This window comes from Staurois parvus, unplaced genomic scaffold (genome assembly GCF_062004578.1).
Source record: "Staurois parvus isolate SC_StPar_1 unplaced genomic scaffold, SC_StPar_1.0 ptg000257l, whole genome shotgun sequence".
Lineage (NCBI taxonomy): Eukaryota > Metazoa > Chordata > Amphibia > Anura > Ranidae > Staurois > Staurois parvus.
This window is the reverse complement of record NW_028318053.1, coordinates 2,907,655-2,926,162: the sequence shown is the minus strand read 5'-3', so window position 1 is coordinate 2,926,162 and position 18,508 is coordinate 2,907,655. Positions and strand designations below refer to the sequence as shown.

The 18,508-nt window shown below is 43.3% G+C and overlaps 1 protein-coding gene across 8 annotated transcripts in view; it reads left to right on the top strand.

Annotated features, from left to right (window-relative positions):
- The window catches only part of ATPSCKMT (ATP synthase c subunit lysine N-methyltransferase), a 311,720-nt gene that overhangs the window by 1,645 nt on the left and 291,567 nt on the right, over window positions 1-18,508 (top strand). The window lies entirely within an intron of this gene.

Sequence of the window (18,508 nt, the reverse complement as noted above, 5' to 3'; positions counted from 1 at the left end):
TCATATGACGTCCACTCAGAACTGGCCGGCCGCGGTGAAGCCGTCATTCGGCTATGCGCGGTCGGCAAGTGGTTAATCTGCGTGAAAGTGCTCAATGTCGAATTGCATAGCTCCAGACCTGTTTTTTTCCCATCTTGCATTACTGTTTTTAAGTTTTCATATAGTGTAAGTCAAGATATTCAACTTCAGTGCTCCTTGCATGAGGAGCTCCTGTCATTGTGGGACTTTAGGCTTGTGCTCATGGCTTCTAAATCCTACATTGTATTGAGTTGCTGCTGACTTCCGTTCAACCTGATTTATGTGGTTTGTGCATTCCAAAAATGTGTTGGAAGTGCACCAAATTCCATCAACACAGGCCCAACTGAGAACTTGAACCACTTGCCCTCCAGAGGATTTACCCCCCTTAATGTCCAGGCTGACTTTTTGCTACTCTAGTGCACTGCACTAATTCAACTGATAATTGCGCGGTCATGCAATGCTGTACCCAAACAAAATGCAAGTCTTTTTTTCACACAAATAGAGTTTTCTTTCGGTGGTATTTGATCACCTGTGTGCTTTTTTTTCACACTATAAACAACAAAAGACCAAAAAATTTTGAAGAAAAACAATATCTTTCACTTTTGACTATAAAAAATATACAGTAAACTCAAAGTTAGTTATAAATTTAGGCCAAAATGTATACATGTTTTTGGTAAAAAAATAAGTGTATATTGATTGCTTTGTGTGAAAGTTGTAGTGTCTACAAACTATGGTATAGATACCGCAATTTACGCCATTTTTTAGTATACAGCGCTGCACAAGTTTAACTGACAATTGCGCAGTCATGCAATACAGTACATAAATGAAATTTAAGTCCTTTTTTTCACACAAATAGAGCTTTCTTTTGGTGGTATTTGATCACCTGTGTGCTTTTTATTTTTGGCACTATAAACAAAAAAATTAAAAAAAAAAAACAAAACAAAAAACAATATTTTCTCACTTCTGTCATAAAAAAAATCCCAAAAACTCAAACTTCATCATAAATTTAGGCCAAAATGTATTCTGTTACGTTTTTGGTAAAAAAAATCCCAATAAGTGTATATTAATTGCATTGTGTGAAAGTTATAGCATCTACAAACTATGGTATAGATAATGGAATTTAAACAGCTTTTACTTTCTGAGGTGCTAAAATACCAGGATAGTACAAACACCCCCAAATGACCCCTTTTTGGAAAGTAGATACCCTAAGCCAGCGTTTTTCAACCACTGTGCCGCGGCACACTAGTGTGCCGTGAGATATTGTCTGGTGTGCCGTGGGAAAAATTCCAATTTCATCTGTAACATGTGGCTTCGGCTCACAAATAGACCAATCATTAGAATCTAATGATTCAGTGGTCGGCAAGCCGCGGCTCGCGAGCCACATGCGGCTCTTTACCCAGTCTAATGCGGCTCTTCTGTGTGCCGGGCGCCTGCTCCCCTCCCTCCTCTCGGTCGGCCGCTCCCCTGCCTCCTCTCGGTTGGCAGCCCCAAAAGTCCGCGCGGACCTTTTAATCCGGCTTGCGGATGTGGCTGTCAGGATGTGTGTAGGCGGGGCAGCGTGCCGAACGTGAGGGGAGGGGAGCTAGGCTCCTCTCACAGTCCGCCCTGAAGACCCGAACGGCGCGGGAAGACAGCGAGAGGAACGCAAAAGGTAAGTGAATTGACACGGGGGACTTGGCTTACTAGAAGGGGGGGGGGGGGAATAGTACTGTGGGGGATGAAATACTATATGAGGGATGAATTACTTTATGAGGGATGAAATACTATATGGGGGGATGAAATACTATATGGGGGATGAATTACTATATCAGGGATGAATTACTATATGAGGGATGAAATACTATATGGGGGGATGAAATACTATATGGGGGGATGAAATACTATATGGGGGGATGAATTACTATATGAGGGATGAAATACTATATGGGGGGATGAAATACTATATGGGGGATGAATTACTATATGAGGGATGAATTACTGTATGAGGGATGAAATACTATATGGGGGGATGAAATAATTATAAAATAATTTCTTTGTGTTTGATTACTATTCAAGAGAATTACTTTATATATAGTCAATATAGGCACAGAGGTAATTTTTTTTAACATTTTCTAATGGTGGTGTGCCTCGTGATTTTTTTCATGAAAAAAGTGTGCCTTTGCACAAAAAAGGTTGAAAAACACTGCCCTAAGCTATCTGCTTGGGGGATTTTTTTTTCCCACAAGTTTCTGGAAAATGACAAACATTTTTTTTTTTTTTTTACACAAAGTTGTCATTTAAATTATATATTTCTCACACAAGCCATGGGTGTATGTGGAATACATTGTGCTACTTCTACCGAGTATGGGAATACCACGTGTGAGACTTTTTGGGAGCCTAGCCACATACAGGAACCTAAAATCCAATGACCACTTTGAAAGCTTGAAGGTGCTTAACTTCCTCATTTCACTTCCTCACTACCTATCAGTTTCGGAGGCCCTGAAATGCCAGGATAGCACCAACCCCCAATTGACCCCTTTCTGAAAAGTAGACACCCTAAGGAATTTAAAAAGAGGCATGGTGAGTATTTTGCAGATCTCATTTTTTTTCTCACAAGATTTTGAAATATAAAAAAAAGTAAAAAACATGTTTTTGTTTTTTTTTCTTAATTTTCCAAAAACTTTTCCAAAAACTTGTTGCGAGATCTGTAAAATACTCACCGTGCTTCTTAGCAAATTCCTTGGGGTGTCTACTTTCCAAAAAGGGGTCATTTGGGGGGTTTGGTGCTATCCTGGCAGTTCAGGGCCCCCCGAAAATAGGTAGTCATGAAGTGTAATGAGGAAATAATTCCCCTTTAACCACTTCCTGTCCAGCCCATATATATAAACGGCCGGACGGGAGCAGTGCAGGGGCGGGTGGCAGTTTATAAATGGCCTCTCTGCCCCCTGCTTCTGCGGGCTCCCTGGGAGCTCGCAGCACCGCGATCCGGTGCCCGCTGTGTCCTCTGGACACAGTGGAACACCGATCGTTGTACAGGACCTCTGTGTGAGGTCCCGATCATGTGATCACTGATTGGCCAATCAGTGATCACATGAAGAGTAGAAAGCAAGATGTCACTTCCTGACATCATTGCTTACTATGTGTGAAATCTGTGAATGATCACAGAGGTCACATGGTACAAGTCTATTCACAACAGCCTTGTACCATGTGACAAGCTGTGACCAACCACAACTCACACAGTATTTCTCAATGGCTGCAAGAATGCAGCCAGAGAGAAGGAGAAATGATTGCTTTTACAGCCTTTATGGGTGTAAAAGCAATCGGTGTAAAAAAAAAAAAAAATCTTCATAACCCCCCACAAGTAGTACAGTGTCACTATGGTGACACTGTACTGCTAGGGTGACAGTATGTAAACCCCCCCCCCAAAAAAAAATAATAATATAAGATAACTGAATAAATTTTGGCCAAGATTTATGAAGAAAGATTGTTTGCAAAATTTTATAAGAAAATCACTTTTTTTCAAAATTTTTGGATTTTTTCATTTATATAGCAAAAAAAAAAAAAAATCCCAGTGGTGAATACAGTAAATACCATCAAAATAAAGTTTTATCTGTCTCAAAAAATGCTAAAAAATTAATACGGGTACAGTGTTGCATGACCGCGCAATTGTCATTCAAAGTGTGAGAGCACTGAAAGCTGAAAATAGGCCTGGACAGGAAGGAGGTAAAAGTGTCCAGACTTGAAGTGGTTAAAAGCCAGAAGGTGCTTATTGGATTTTGGGGTCCGGTACTTTGCTAGACTGCCAAAAAGTCTCTCACATGTGGTACCCCCATACTCGGGAGAAGTAGTAGAATGTATTTTGGGGAGTAATTCCACATATACCAATGGCATGTGTGAGCAATAAATCATTTAAATGAAAATTATGTGTAAAACAAAAAAAAAAACCTTGTCATTTTCCAAAAACTTGTAAAAAAATAAATTCTTCTATTGATTCAACATGCCTCTCAGCAAATAGTTTGGGGTGTCTACTTTCCAAAAAGGGGTCGTTTTGGGGGGTGTTGGCATTTTATGCCCATTATTAGAAGTGTATGCCACATATCACTCACTCTTCTAACCACCTGAAGATCAAGCTTTTTCTGACACTTTGTCCACATGAATAAAATCTGTATTTTTTTTGCTAGGAAATTAATTTAAACCCCCCCCAAACATTATATATTTTTTAAAAGCAGACACCCTAGTGAATAAAATGATGGGTGCTGCAATTTTTTATGTCACATAGTATTCGCCCAGTGATTTTTCAACCGCAATTTTTTTTTAAAAATACACTTTTTTTAGTTTTAATACATAAAAACACAATATATTGGCCAATTCTTTGGTAAAATATAAAAGATGATAGTATGCCGCGTAAATAGATACGAAACATGACATGCTTTGAAACTGCGCTTGCCCCTTGCAATGGCAACAAATTGCATACATTTTTAATATCCATAGGCAAAGCTTTAAAAGCCTTTACAAGCTACCATTTTAGATTTACAGAGGAGGTCTAGTTCTACAATTACTGCCCTTTATCTGGAATTCACGACAATACCTCACATGCGTGGTGCAACCGCTGTTTACTTATCGGAACAGGGTCAATGCTCGCGCACAGAGGTGTGCGCGCGCGGGGGGGCGAGGGTGCTTTTTTTTTAAGTTATTTTGATTTTTTACACTTTCATTTTTTTTATCATTTTTAATGCTATCACAGGTAATGCAAATATCCCCTATAACTTCAATGGGCTTTGTCATATATTCTTTTTTGAGAAATCTGGGGTCTGCCCTTACATTATTATCTAATCAAACCAAGATCGGTGTGATCAGATGGTTTCCCAATTTACAAATGGCACTGTTTATATCCTAAAAGCAGAGTAAGTGAGCGCTTGAATAGATATACAAATACAAGCATCTATATTAAAAAATAGATTTTTAGAAAATGGATATGAGTCATGTCTCACCCACACTATGCATGAGATAGGAAATATGGATAGAGAATCCTTGCTTGTTGACAATAATTCACAAAAACCACAAAAAAATCTGTCCCTTTGTTACTACTTTCTCCAGACAATATAAGACCATTTCTAGGATCATTAATCAGAATTGGGAAATCCTGAAAGCCGATCCAGTGCTAACTAAAATCCTTCCCGATAAACCTGAGATTACTTATAGAAGAGCTCAATCTCTGCGAAATTTAATAGCCCCAAACATTATCAATCCACCTAAGAACATTTCCTTTTTAGATAATACTATTGGTTTTTTCCCGTGCAACAGGTGTATTATATGCACCTGTAATGGTAAAAGGAAAACGAGAGTTGATAAATTCATATCCACCAGTACTGGCAAGACATTTAAAATTAATAACTTCATATCATGTTATAGCAAAAATGTTGTTTATCTTTTGCAATGTCCTTGCAAAAAACAGTACATTGGGCGCACCACCAGGAGACTCAGGGACAGGCTTCATGAACACGTTAGCAATATTAAAAAGGGATCCATCCTCCTTGCAGTTTGCAGGAATTGATATAGTACAAGCCCACTAGAGAGGCACAAATAAAAAAAGAGCAGTCTCACAAATGGAACGAAATGGATTTTCCAGATGGACTGTATACGCCCGAAGAGGCTCAATATAGAACTGGATATTAATAGCTTTATTGACAATAGCTAACTCTGATTATCCAGATATTTTCTCATTATTGATCTTAGTGCATGTTTTATCTGATATTACACGTTTTTATCCTTTTGATATCATGGCGAAGTTTTTTATAATCGATAATTATGTCTGAAGACACATCTAGGCGATTTTAATATTGAATATTTTAATATTTGCATGCACTAATGATTTATAGGTGGATGTGATATTTTGTATTTACTCTATCATTTTATCTCATTAACCATGAATATTTTTATATACATTGGTATTGTATACTTACCTATTTTTAATTCCTGGTTTCTACCATATTCATTATTTTTAGGTGTATTATCCATATTTAAAAGTATTCATTGTCATTTTTATTATGCTTACGTATGTTTGGCAGATTTCATATATTTTCTTTGTACCCATTTACATGCTATTCGATCTGCATGCGCATGACCACCAGGTGTATTTTTATATTTTTATTCTCATTTTTACTCTTATTTGAATAATAATTATGTATCCATACATCGTATCTATTTATATACATATTGCAATTGTTGCAATCGATATTATGGCAAATATGGGTTATATAACATTATTCTGCACTTAATTATTAATGTCCATATCTAATTCTGGCCATAGTAACATTATCCATCTATGATTATACATAGTGGATTTACATGGCCGATTAACTGCTCGGAATTTCCCTGGTTTTCATAGCATTGCTATTGCTGTCTGTCTCCGTGAACCTGATAATAGAGCATTTGCGCATGCGCCACCGGGTTGGGCTACAACAAAATGGCACCCGTCACGCAGACATCCAGCACAGGGAAGATGGCGCGCGACATACCGTGCATGCGCCATCTTCCGCATTTAAACAGTGTCACCAGCGTCCACCACTGTAAGGTTCCCCCCTTATGATTACGAGCATTCACTCGAAACGCGTCAGTGAAAGCTACAGTAGGTCGGACACCATGCCGCCGGCGCCACGAGGGGCCCCGGTGGCCATCTTTGTTTTGCACCTGGGTCAGTAATTTTATATTTATTGATTTTCTCTGCTATCCTGTGCCTGTATACTCAAATAAACAGAGAGGGCCACATAGTGTGATATCCTTAAGGTATTATATTGAGTTCTGGTGAGAACCAGCCAGATCTACAGAGCAGCCGCATCTATCCAAGTACCAGGCAGTGAAAGTCATGTTGACCAGATCTGACCAGACCAGTTTGATGACACCGGAGGTCAAGTGATATTATACACAAATGTGCATAAAGATTGCGTATCTGGTGAGTGCGCAATCTTTACATTACTGTTTATATCCTGCAAAACTGAAGTGATGAAATGCTCGTAGCTTCCAACTTCTTAGACTATAGAGATGATTGCCACCATTCCAGTCTCCAATCAGCTCTATGGTCAGCTGGCAGAAACACCGGCTGCATTCTCCGGTTCCTCCAATGGCATGGGACTGCCCGAGAAGGCTGTGGAAGGCAGCGGGGGAGGGGGGCATCATCTCCCGCTGCTTGTAAAAGCAATCCTGCAGCTAATTAGCCACTAGGATTGCTTTTACATGAAAGCCGATCGCCAGCTGAAAAACGATACCAGGATGATGCCTGCAGCTGTAGGCATCATCCTGGTATAACCATTCAAAATCCAGTGATGTACCAGTATGTCGCTGGTCCTTGTTGGGTATATATGCTATATTCTTTTGTTTTGTTATGCAGCCTGTGGACTGAATGAAAAAAGAGAACAAATCTCTGCCAGAAAAAGTGTGTGGTATGCCCACCATTATAATATACCGCCCTGCATCCACCCACTTCTAATGGTGGGCACACATTAGGTCGCATGGTGCCACATGTGCCAATTTCAAGATTGTACAAATATCTAAATAGTGGCATGCTTGAATAAAAATTGTCCACGTATAAGTGGTACCCCATATGGAAAATGGAAGACACCAAGTCCCAAACTATCTTGCCACTACTCCCCATATAGTCTGGGCATCCGGGGGGCTCCACGTGACTATCTTTTCCCTCGTAAGTCCAAAACTTATATGTATAGCCTGTTACCCTCCCACCGGTCTTATACATCTTGACACCATATCTGGCACACTCGCTGGGGAGAAATTGTTTGAATTCAAAGTGCCAGAAAAATTAATGAGGGACTCATCAATGCAGATGTTTTGCTGGGGAGTATAGACATCTGCAAATGTTTGGTTAAGGTGATTTACGTGGGGCCGAATTTTGTGGAGCCGGTCAAATTCAGGGTCACCCCGAGGACGATAGAGCGTGTTGTCGTTGAAATGCATAAAACACATTATACTCTCCTATCTATGCCTGGCCATGGCAGGGGCATATGATGAATTGGGTCTGTGGACCAATACAACCGCAATTCATTTTTTTTTTTTTTAGCAATGCCCATGTTGAGGGTTAGGTCCAAAAAAAATTTAAATTCGGAAACCGTATTGGGTTTCCATGCAAATGGTCTGGCAAGGTTTGAATTTGGGTTGGCGGCGATAAATTGTTGTGCATATAAATTGCTTTGATCCACAATCAATGCATACAGATATTCCGTGAAAAACAGCTCCAAAAAATCAAGTGGAGTAGTTAAATTTGCTGTTTCCACCGTAATTCTGGGTTGGGTAGTGAATGGGGGAAGTACGGGTGCTGCAGAACTTGTGGGCTGCCAATCGGGATTAGCAAACACATCTGGAAGGTCCTGTGAGCGAATTCTTGGTGGTTGCGGGACAATACTGGTGCATGCCACCGCACCAGCTTGTACTGCACTTATGGGACACACCATGTCACCAAGTGATACTGCAGTGCTGGTATATGAAAGACCACAATGTACTAGGCCACTGGTGCTTGCCATTTCACCAAAAGGTAGATCGGCACTAGTACTGGCACTCTGCTGCATATGAGAGTCATCAAAATTTACCGGCAAGTGCTAACAGAGATCAGGCCTGATTCTGCGAACACTGCGATTTTGTGTGCAATGTATCAAGTGACAGTGACCTACTGACACTGCGTTTGCTGGGGAGAAGAGGGAGGTAAGCGTAGGGGTTAAACGCAGGTGCTGGCAGGTGTCGGGGCTGATCCCGCTAATGCTGCATTTTTGGAGACACTATACTAATGTGAACGCTGGTATGGTGCTGATATGATCAAAGATATTGATCCGTTCAGACACTATACTAGCAGTGGAGGTTTATTGTGTATGAGTGTGTTCCTGGAAATCAAGGGGTTAAATGTGATTACTGGTGTACTGACTGGCAATCTGAAGCTATCTGGGAGGGGCGTGAAAACCGCAGGAGAATGAATCATGTGTGTGTATATGTATATGTGTGTGTGTATATATATATATATATATATATATATATATATGTATGTGTATATATATATATATATATATATATATATATATAAAATGTGATTTTGCGCACCCATGCCGCCCTGTGAAATTTACGCCCTTTTTTTTACCCACAAATTTAACTTTCTTTCGATGGTAATTGATCTCCTGTGCTTTTTTTTATTTCTTGCACTATAAAAAAAAAAAGACCGACAATTTTGAGGAAAAAACAATATTTTGGACTTTTTGCTATAAAACATGTCCAGTAAAAATCAAATTTGATCATAAATTTAGGCCAAAATGTATTCTGCGACATGTCTTTGCTAAAAAAAAACCCAATATGTGTAAATTAATTAGTTTACTTGAAAGTTATAGCATCTACAAATGGCGGTATAGATACTGGATTTTTTTTAAATATATACTAATAAAATCAGCGACTTATGGTGGCAATCAGCGACTTATTGCGGAAGTGCGGCGGACATTCTGAGACTGGGGGGGAACTAAATTGGGGTCGCTGACATCCCCAGTGACACCAATACAGTGATCAGTGCTAAAAAAAAAAAAAAAAAGCACTGACACTGTACTAATGGCACTGGGGAGGAAGGGGTTAATGATGAGAGGCAATCAAAGGGTTAACTGTGTGAGTGGAGTGTTTTACTAGGGGGCGGGGGGGTGTGCTTCATTGTAAGCACACTGTTCGGGACGGTTGTGCTCAGCCATCCCAAGAAGTGTGCCCAAACTGACAGGGAGGAGAGCTGCAACTGTAAACATTTCCCTTACCCGGAAATGCAGGATCACGTTTATATACATGTACTGTGGATGGTCTCCTAATGGTTAAAGTGGAACTAAACCCTTCATTTTTTTTTAAATCGTTCCAATCCTGGCATGTGCTAGGAATTTAACTGTCACATTTGCTTGTGCTCTCAACCAAACTGTCAAACAATGGATGGTGTCATAACTGATCACGTGTGCAGCATCATGGCAGTTGAAGATCAAATAGAGGGTAAAATGGCAACTTCCTTGGCAGAAAACAATAGGAGGGTTTAGTTCCGCTTTAAAGGATAAGTTAATTTTTCTCTAAATTCCAGCTCCCCTATCTACCAATATAGCGTTTATGTACTTCTTTTGCAGAAAAGAAAACTTTTTTCTATTTTTCCTTGCCTCCATTGTTCGGCTTGTATAATAAAAACTTCTCCATTACTTCCTGGACAGACCTTGGGACATGAAAACTGTCAAAGGATAAGTCCACCTTTGGGACATGTTGCATGTTCCACCTGTTTTTAGGGTGGAACATTTAACATGTTCCCATAGCTGCAGCCATGCCTGCCGCCCCTTCCTCCTCCCTCTGACAGATAGTACAGGGAAACTTCTCCCCGTACTGTCAGATTTTAAAACAACTCCGCCCACACGGACGCGTCATTCGTTCACAGACTTCCTAGAATGAATGAACTGAAATTCCCTTAGCGGCTGTGGTCTTGTAGTTTTCAATGAACTACCGCGGTGCTGTGCATTGGATAGGAGAGGCGGCGGGGCAGCACAAAGAGGACCGTGCATTTCTTGGTTCCTCTATTAGCCGACCAGCCACCACTCCTATCAATCTCCTGCATGCGGTCAGCTCCTGTATCCTGCCCCGCGGCCGCCCCTTTTCCAGCACCCCCCTCCCTCATGTCCTCCAGCGGCCCCCTCCCTCATGTCCTCCAGCGGCCCCCTCCCTCATCTCTTCCAGCGGCCCCCTCCCTCATCTCCTCTAGTGGCCCCCGCTCTCATTTCCTCCGGCGCCCCCCCCCCCCATCTCATCACTTCTTTCCTTCTCTTTTCATTTTGTTATTAGAGGTTAAATATTCTCTCTCTCTCTCTCTCTTTCCATTTTGTTATTAGAGGTTAAATATTCTCTCTCTCTCTCTCTCTCTCTCTTTTCATTTTGTTATTAGAGGCTAAATATTTTGTGGAAAAGTGCCTCATATTGAAGAGGGGAGTCTTTGGTAGCAAAATGTGTCTCTTGGATAAAAACGATGTCTGCATGTAGTGATTGAGCTTATTTGGTAATTGACCATCTTTTATAAGGGGAGTTAAGCATTGAGCGATATTTTTAAGTGCCATTTTGGTATGTATTGATGAGGAAGGGCTGGTTCGGATAGATCACTTGAAGAAAGGTTAAAGACAGCCACTCCTTTGTTGCCTTGGCCGTGTGTTTTGGGTCATTGGCATGCTGGAACACCCATCCACGACCCATTTTCAATGCCCTGGCTGAGGAAAAAAGGTTCTCACCCAAGATTTGACGGTATATTGCCCCATCCATTGTCCCTTTGATGCGGTGCAGTTGTCCTGTCCCCTTAGCAGAAAAACACCCCCAAAGCAGAATGTTTCCACCACCATGCTTGACAGTTGGGATGGTGTTCTTGGGATCATAGGCAGCATTCCTCCTCCTCTAAACACGGCGAGTTGAGTTGATGCCAAAGAACTCGATTTTGGTCTCATCTGACCACAACACATCAACCAGTCCTCCTCTGCATGATTCTGATGTTCAGTGGCAAACTTCAGACAGGCCTGGACATGTGCTTTCTTGAGCAGAAAGACCTTGCGGACACTGCAGGATTTCAATCTTTGTCGGTGTCTCCCTCCTTTCTTTCTCTCTTTCTTTTTCTCTTTCTTTCTTTCTTTGCCTCTTACCTTTTCTCTTTCTTTCTTTCTTTCTTTCTTTGCCTCTTTCTTTCTTTGCCTCTTTCTTTCTTTCTCTCTCTCTCTTTCCTTCTCTCTTTTTTCATTTTGTTATTAAAGGCTAAATATTTTGTGGAGAAGTGCCTCATATTGAAGAGTGGAGTCTTTGGTAGCGAAATGTGTCTCTTGGATGAAGACGATGTCCACATGTAGTGATTGAGCTTCTTTGGTAATTGACCATCTTTTATAAGGGGAGTTAAGCGTTGAGCGATTTTTTATTTTTTTTTTAAGTGCCATTTTGGTATGTATTGATGCGGTATATGATTCTTTCTTTCCCTTCTTCTATATGTCTCTCTCTCTCTCTCTCACACACACACTCTATTTCTTTCTCTTTCCTTCTTTGCCTCTATCCTTCTTTCCTTTCTTCTGTTTCTCTCCTTTCTTTCCTTCTTTCTTTCTCTTGTTCCTCTCCTTTCTTTTCTTCTTTCTTTCTCTTGTTCCTCTCCTTTCTTTTCTTCTTTCTTTCTCTTGTTCCTCTCCTTTCTTTTCTTTCTCCTTTTTCTCTCCTTTTTCTCGCCTTTTTCTTTTCTTTTTTTTCTCTGTCTTTCCCTCTTTCTCTCTGTATTTCTTCCTTTCTTTCTCGCCTACGAAAAAATGTAAAAAATTAATAAAACTGTGATAAAACCTACTGAAACTAGTGGCGGAATTACCAAGTTCGCTCTTGCAACCGGGGTCTGGCGTTCCATCACCGGGCTCCGAGGAAAGGGTCCCCTGGCTTTGTGCTGCTCAGTCCAAAGTGCACGGGCCTCTTTTTTTGTCCCAGTCCAGGCCTGGATCCGGGGGTGTGGGGGCTGGGCTGTTCGTAATATGTCACACCCTGAACATGAATGTAACATGGTACCAATGGTGACCTTATCCTTTAATCAACTTTAATGTAACAAACAACCAATAGACACAACTCGAGTAAGTGGAGGTCACATATTTTCTGTCTAGAGTGAGCTCCAGTAGCTCCATTCTGCAGCCAGATACCTTTGCATTCAAGCAGTGATCAGACAGCAGTAAAGGGGTTAATTTTGTAAAAAATGTAAGGGGGTTCTAAAAGGGCTTTTACTACCGTAATTCAAAGTGTTCTATTTACAGAACACTTAGAATTAAACTTTTTTCCCTGTTTGAAGCTCACAGCTCAATGTGTGCTGCTGTGACAGGGAGATCTCAAAGCACAATGATTGCTGAACTCGTCTCCCACAGAGATCCGAATTTGGGGGTGTCTGTGTGCCTCACACCCTGAGGATGCCAGGCACCCCCATTAACCCCTGATTGCTCTGGTACTGGTGCAGCATGAAGATGTGTATGCCATGAAACTATGTATCCTCTGCAGCAACTGTGCATGCGCCAGATTCAGGCAAAACAATCCAAGCTACAGATCTTCATGCTTCACCATGACAGCTGAGTGGGTTAACTCCTTACATGCCACAGAGCTGAAGCCGAAGAGGTACCCGGTACCTATGGTCGGTACAGATCTTCATGCTACACCTCAACAGCCTATTAGGGACACAGACTTGGAATCCCCGGGGATACAGGGGGGCTGTACCATGAAGATAGGGGGAGCTTGAGGGTCATTTGGGTAGTATTTGGGGGGCTTGAGGGTCATTGTGGGAGGGGGTAGAGTGGGGGAAGGGGTGGTGGCCTGTCAGTGGGGAGAGGGGATGCTATTTGAGAAGTTTCTGGTCTGTCAGTGAAGGGAGGGGTTGGTATTTGGGAGGGGTTGTAGATCTGTCGGGGGGGAGAAGGTGGTACCACCCCCTCCCTCCACTGACAGACTCCCAACCCCTCAAATTACACCCCTTCCTTCACTGACAGACCCCAAACCCCACTTCATACTACAGCCACTGTGAAATAGTGTGTCCTTTTGGTTCCCCCCCGTGTATGATCACCCGCCTGTGTTGTAGTCCAGCATGCAAGGAGCTAAGCATTTTCAGCGGGTGCAGCTCAGCTATTCCCCCCTGATTAATTCCAAAAAAAAAAACAACAACTTTGAGTGGAAGTCACATGTTTCCTATTGAGAGTGGAGCTCTAGTCTGCAGCCCTTGTTTTTTTGTTACAGTAAAGTTCAGTTCATGGCTTTCCAGAAGATTTATCTTCTTCCTGGACAAGCCATTTTTTGCTATTCGGCTGTACCCAAACAAAATGTATATCCTTTATTTCACACAAATAGAGCTTTCTTTTGGTGGTAATTGATCATCTCTAGGTTTTTATTTTTTGCGCCATAAAATGTATTTTGCTTCATGTCTTTTGGTTAAAAAAAAAAAAAAAAACCCAATTGGTTTATGTGAAAGTTATAGCATCTACAAATTATGGTATAGATACTGGAGTTTATGCAGCTTTTACTTTCTGACTGCCTATCACATTTCTTGAGGTGCTAAAATGCCAGGGCAGTACAAAACACCCCCAAATGACCCCTTTTTGGAAAGTAGACACCCAAGACTATATGCTGAAAGGCATCTTGAGTCAATTGAATACTTTATTTTTTACCACATGGTTTTGGGAAAAAATGACAAAAAATTTTTTTCTTTTTAGTTTTGCACAAAGTTGTCATATAAATGATATGTTGTTCACATATGCCATGGGTATATGTGGAATTACACCCCAAAATATATTCTGCTGCTTATCCCGAGTATGAGGATACCACATATGCAAGACTTTTTTGGGTGCCTAGCTGCATACAGAAACCCGAAATCCAGTGACCCCTTTGAAAGCCTGAAGGTGTGTAATTTCCTCATTTCACTTCCTCACTACTTACCACAGTTTCATAGGCCCTGAAATTCCAGGATAGTACAACCCCCCCCAAATGACCCCGTTTTGAAAAGCAGACACCCCCAGGAATTTAATAAGAGGCATGGTAAGTATTTTTCTGATCTAATTTTTTCTCACAAGGTTTTGAAAAATAAAAAATAAAAAAATACGTGTTTGTTTACTTCATACTCCAAAAACTTCTGGCAACATACGAGATCTGAAAAATACTCACCATGCCTCTTATCAAATTCCTGGGGGTGTCTGCTTTTCAAAACGGGGTCATTTGGGGCGGTTTGTACTATTCTGGCATGTCAGGGCCTCCAAAACTGTGATAGGTAGTCAGGAAGTATAATGAGGAAATAAAGCCCTTTTAGAAGCCTGAAGGTGCTTATAGAATTTTGGGGTCCTGTACATGGCTAGACTGCCAAAAAGTCTCTCACTAGCGGTATCCCCATACTCCGGAGAAGTAGCAGAATGTGTTATGGGTAGTAATTCCACATATACCCATGGCATGTGTGAGGAATATACCATTTAATTGACAACTTTGTGGAAAAAGTTTGTTTTGGTTTTTTTTTTGTCATTTTCCAAAAACGTGGTAAAAAATAAATTCTTCTATTGACTCAACATGCCTCTCAGCAAATAGTTCAGGGTGTCTACTTTCCAAGTAGGAGTCATTTTGTGTGGGAGGGTTGTTAGCTTGACATTTTATGCCCACCATTAGAACATTTAGAAGCTTATGCCACACATCTCTGTCTTCTAACCACTTGAAGACCAAGCCTTTTCTGACACTTTTCGTTCACATGAAAAAAAATCTGTATTTATCTTACGTTAATTGACGGACATAGCGGCTTCTTCTTTAACCCCTTTACGCCAGCCGCAAACAAATGTGCGGCTTCCCGGTGTCTGGGCCTAGATGCCGAGCGGCCGTACATTTGCGTTCAGGTAAGAAAAAACATATGTGCTGAGAGCGCACGCCCTGCGTGCTCCCAGCACACATGTCCAGTACTCACGGAAAGGTGCCGGTCTGCTCTTTCGATCGGGACCTTTCCCGATCCGGCGGTCACATGATCCCTAAACCCCGCCCATCCCGCCTCCCAGTTTCTGAAACTCTTAAAGGGCCGGGAGGCGCCGGCGGGAAGGGGTTAACCTTGAAGAAGCAGGGTTTTATAGCCCCACCTACAGGAGTAGGACACTAAGCAGAAAAAAAGACTTGGCACCTCCACTGGGCAGTCCTCTTTGGGTATAACCCCCCTCTCTGCCATAGGTCTCCAATCTTTTCTGCCTAGTGTCTCAGGAGTATGGACGTCTTGTGGTCCCACAACTTTTCCTTTTTCCTTTTCTTTTTCTCCTGGACTTTTGTGTTCCTGCAGAGATCTTCTATCAACAGTCGGGCTGGGCGACGGGCTGGATAATCTAGATCTAGTGGTCACCCCAGTCTCACCAGCGAGCATGCGCAGACTGGCAGCTCTGCGCTCGGTTGGCCGCAACTATGCCACATGGACTGGGGTGGAGAGCGAGTTACATTTAACGCCTCTCGGCCTTCCTCACTGGGATTCATATGACTGGATGCTTTTAGTCAGTGCCACAGTGTACCCTGCCGGACAGCCCCCCCACTTCAGTGGAGAGGAGGATCTGTCACAGGAGCTTCATCCTCACGCTCTGTTGGATTGGACTCCCTCCTGTCCAGGATACTCCCTGGGGTGGTCGGTTCTGCGGGGTCCCCTCTCACCCAACACATCCCACCTGCCTCCCTCCCCCCTTCATGCACCAGCACCCTGGAAAGGGCGTGGGCTTAACCCGGGTACCTCGTTCTTGGCTGGACTCTGGTAGTGTGGTCTTCCTCTCCTTCTCTCTGCGGTCTAGGGCTGGAGGGGACCATGTCCTGTTGTGGGGGAGATTTTCGGCCTACGCAGCAGCCATTTTTCTGGAGATTTTTCAGCCCGTGGTAATTTTTTGGGGGTCTGAATGGCTATCAAGCAATGGAAGCTGACTGGGGGAGGTCCTTGGTGGCCATTTTCCCATAGCCAATGGTGGGGATTCCCTTAGGCTTGTGGAGGCAGGGCTCAACACAAACGCTATGTGGCATGGACGGCGGGGTACCTTGGCAGCTCCTGGCGGTAGTGGTGAGTCCTCCCTGGTGGTCTCTCTCCTTTCTCCCTACTGGGGTGGTCTATCGGAGCATTCGGGTGCCCTTCTTGTGGCGGTGTCTAGCTGGGGGGACTGGTCCCATGGAAACTCAGGAGCATGCTGCACCTCCAGGGACCCTTCTGGAGGTCCCTTGGGCCCCCTAAGCGCATTGTCGGCTGTCTTGGAGGCAGCAGTTGGCCGTAAGGTGAGCAAGAAGTGCCCCCCCCCCCCCCGCCACCGCTCTCCTCCTTGTCGATTCTGAGACCGAACCAGATCCCACTGCCGTGGGTTCCGCATTTACTGCGGATCCTGAGGACACATTCCCTGCTTCCTCGGATGAGGAGGATGGGTCCTCTGCCTCTGTTGCCGCACAGGAGAAGGCATTGGTAGCGGCACTTATTGATTCGGTGCGTGAAAAGCTAAAAATTGAGGACCCTGTGGTGTCAGCTGATGTGATGCCTGTTCCTTTTGGTACGCACAGGCCGATTCAGACTTCTAAGGTTTTTCCTTACCCCGAATTTTTTTACAAATTTGTTTAAGGATTGGAGAAGGCCGAAGCGTCCTTTTTGTGCTTCCCAAACGGTTTGCAGTGCATTATCCCTTTGAGGAGGCCCTGCTGAAGAAGTGAACATGGGTGGTTGATCCTCCCATCTCCAGGCTTAACAAGACCACGTTGATTCCTGTGGAGGAGTCCCCCTCATTTAAGGACTCTGCAGACCGCAGGGCGGACGAGGTGGTCCGTTCAATGTTCACTGTCGCCAGAGTGGTCTCCCAGACATTGATGGAATGGCCCAAGGCTTTACGACAAGGCTTAACTACTAGTCAATTGCCCCAAGCATGTGTGGAGCTGGCAGACCAGTTGGTCCAGGGCTTAAAGTACATTTGTGATGCCACCCTTGATGCAGCTTTTTTTTTTTCCAAGTGTTGGTCAGTGGACCAGACCTCCAAGAAGGCTCTGGCAGACCTGCCCTTTCTGGGCGACCGACATTTTGGCGCTACCCTGGATGACATCATCAAGAATCTTACTGGGGTCAAGAGTACCTTTCTCACTCAGGCCAAGAAGGGGAAGGAACCTCGCCGGAAGTCAGGGCCCACGGTTACTGCACATAAATGCATTTTTTCACCCCTCTGGCTCTGCAGCCAAGGGCTCCAGGCCCTTTAAGGCCCCGCAGGTGGCTCCAAGCGTCCCTGGTCCCAGAAGTCCCACAACCCCTCAAATAAGGCTCCCTCAGCTTGAAGGTTTCTCGCTTCCAGGGTGGGGGGGTTCTTCTCAGGTTTGCGGGCCTGTGGAACTGGCTCATTTACGATAAGTGGGTTCATGAGATCATTCTATCAGGATCAGATAAAGATGTCCGCTAGACAGATTTTTTTTTCCCTCCAATCTGCAGCTTTCACCAGGTTGCCTGCAAGCCCTGTATGGGGCTGTGCAGGAACTGCTGCTCCATGGAGTGGTCATCACAGTACCCGATTCAGATCATTTCCGCAGCTTCTACTACAACCTGTTCATTGTTCCCAGGGCAAATAGAGTTTGCGCAATCCTGGACCTCAAGGCCCTGAATATCTTCATGCAGGTTCACAAGTTCAGGATGGAATCTATTCGCTCAGTGCTGGGCTCCCTCCGCCAGGGATATTTCCTGGCCTCCTTGGACATCAAGGTTGCTTTTCTGCACATCCCCATTTCCAAGGTGCATGTATTCTCTACGGGACTTCGGGTGAATCCTGAACCTCAGGAAGTCGGTGTATCTGGAGCCGATTCTTGATTCGGAGCAGACCAAGGTGTACCTTCCGTCAGAAAAATTGTTGAAGCTCTGAACGGCGGTTTGGCAACTCCTGGCTTGCAGGCAGCCCTCTGTGAGTCTTTGCATGCGGGTGTTAATCTTGATGGGACTCACAAATTTTAGAGTTAGGACCACAGATTACCAGGGTGC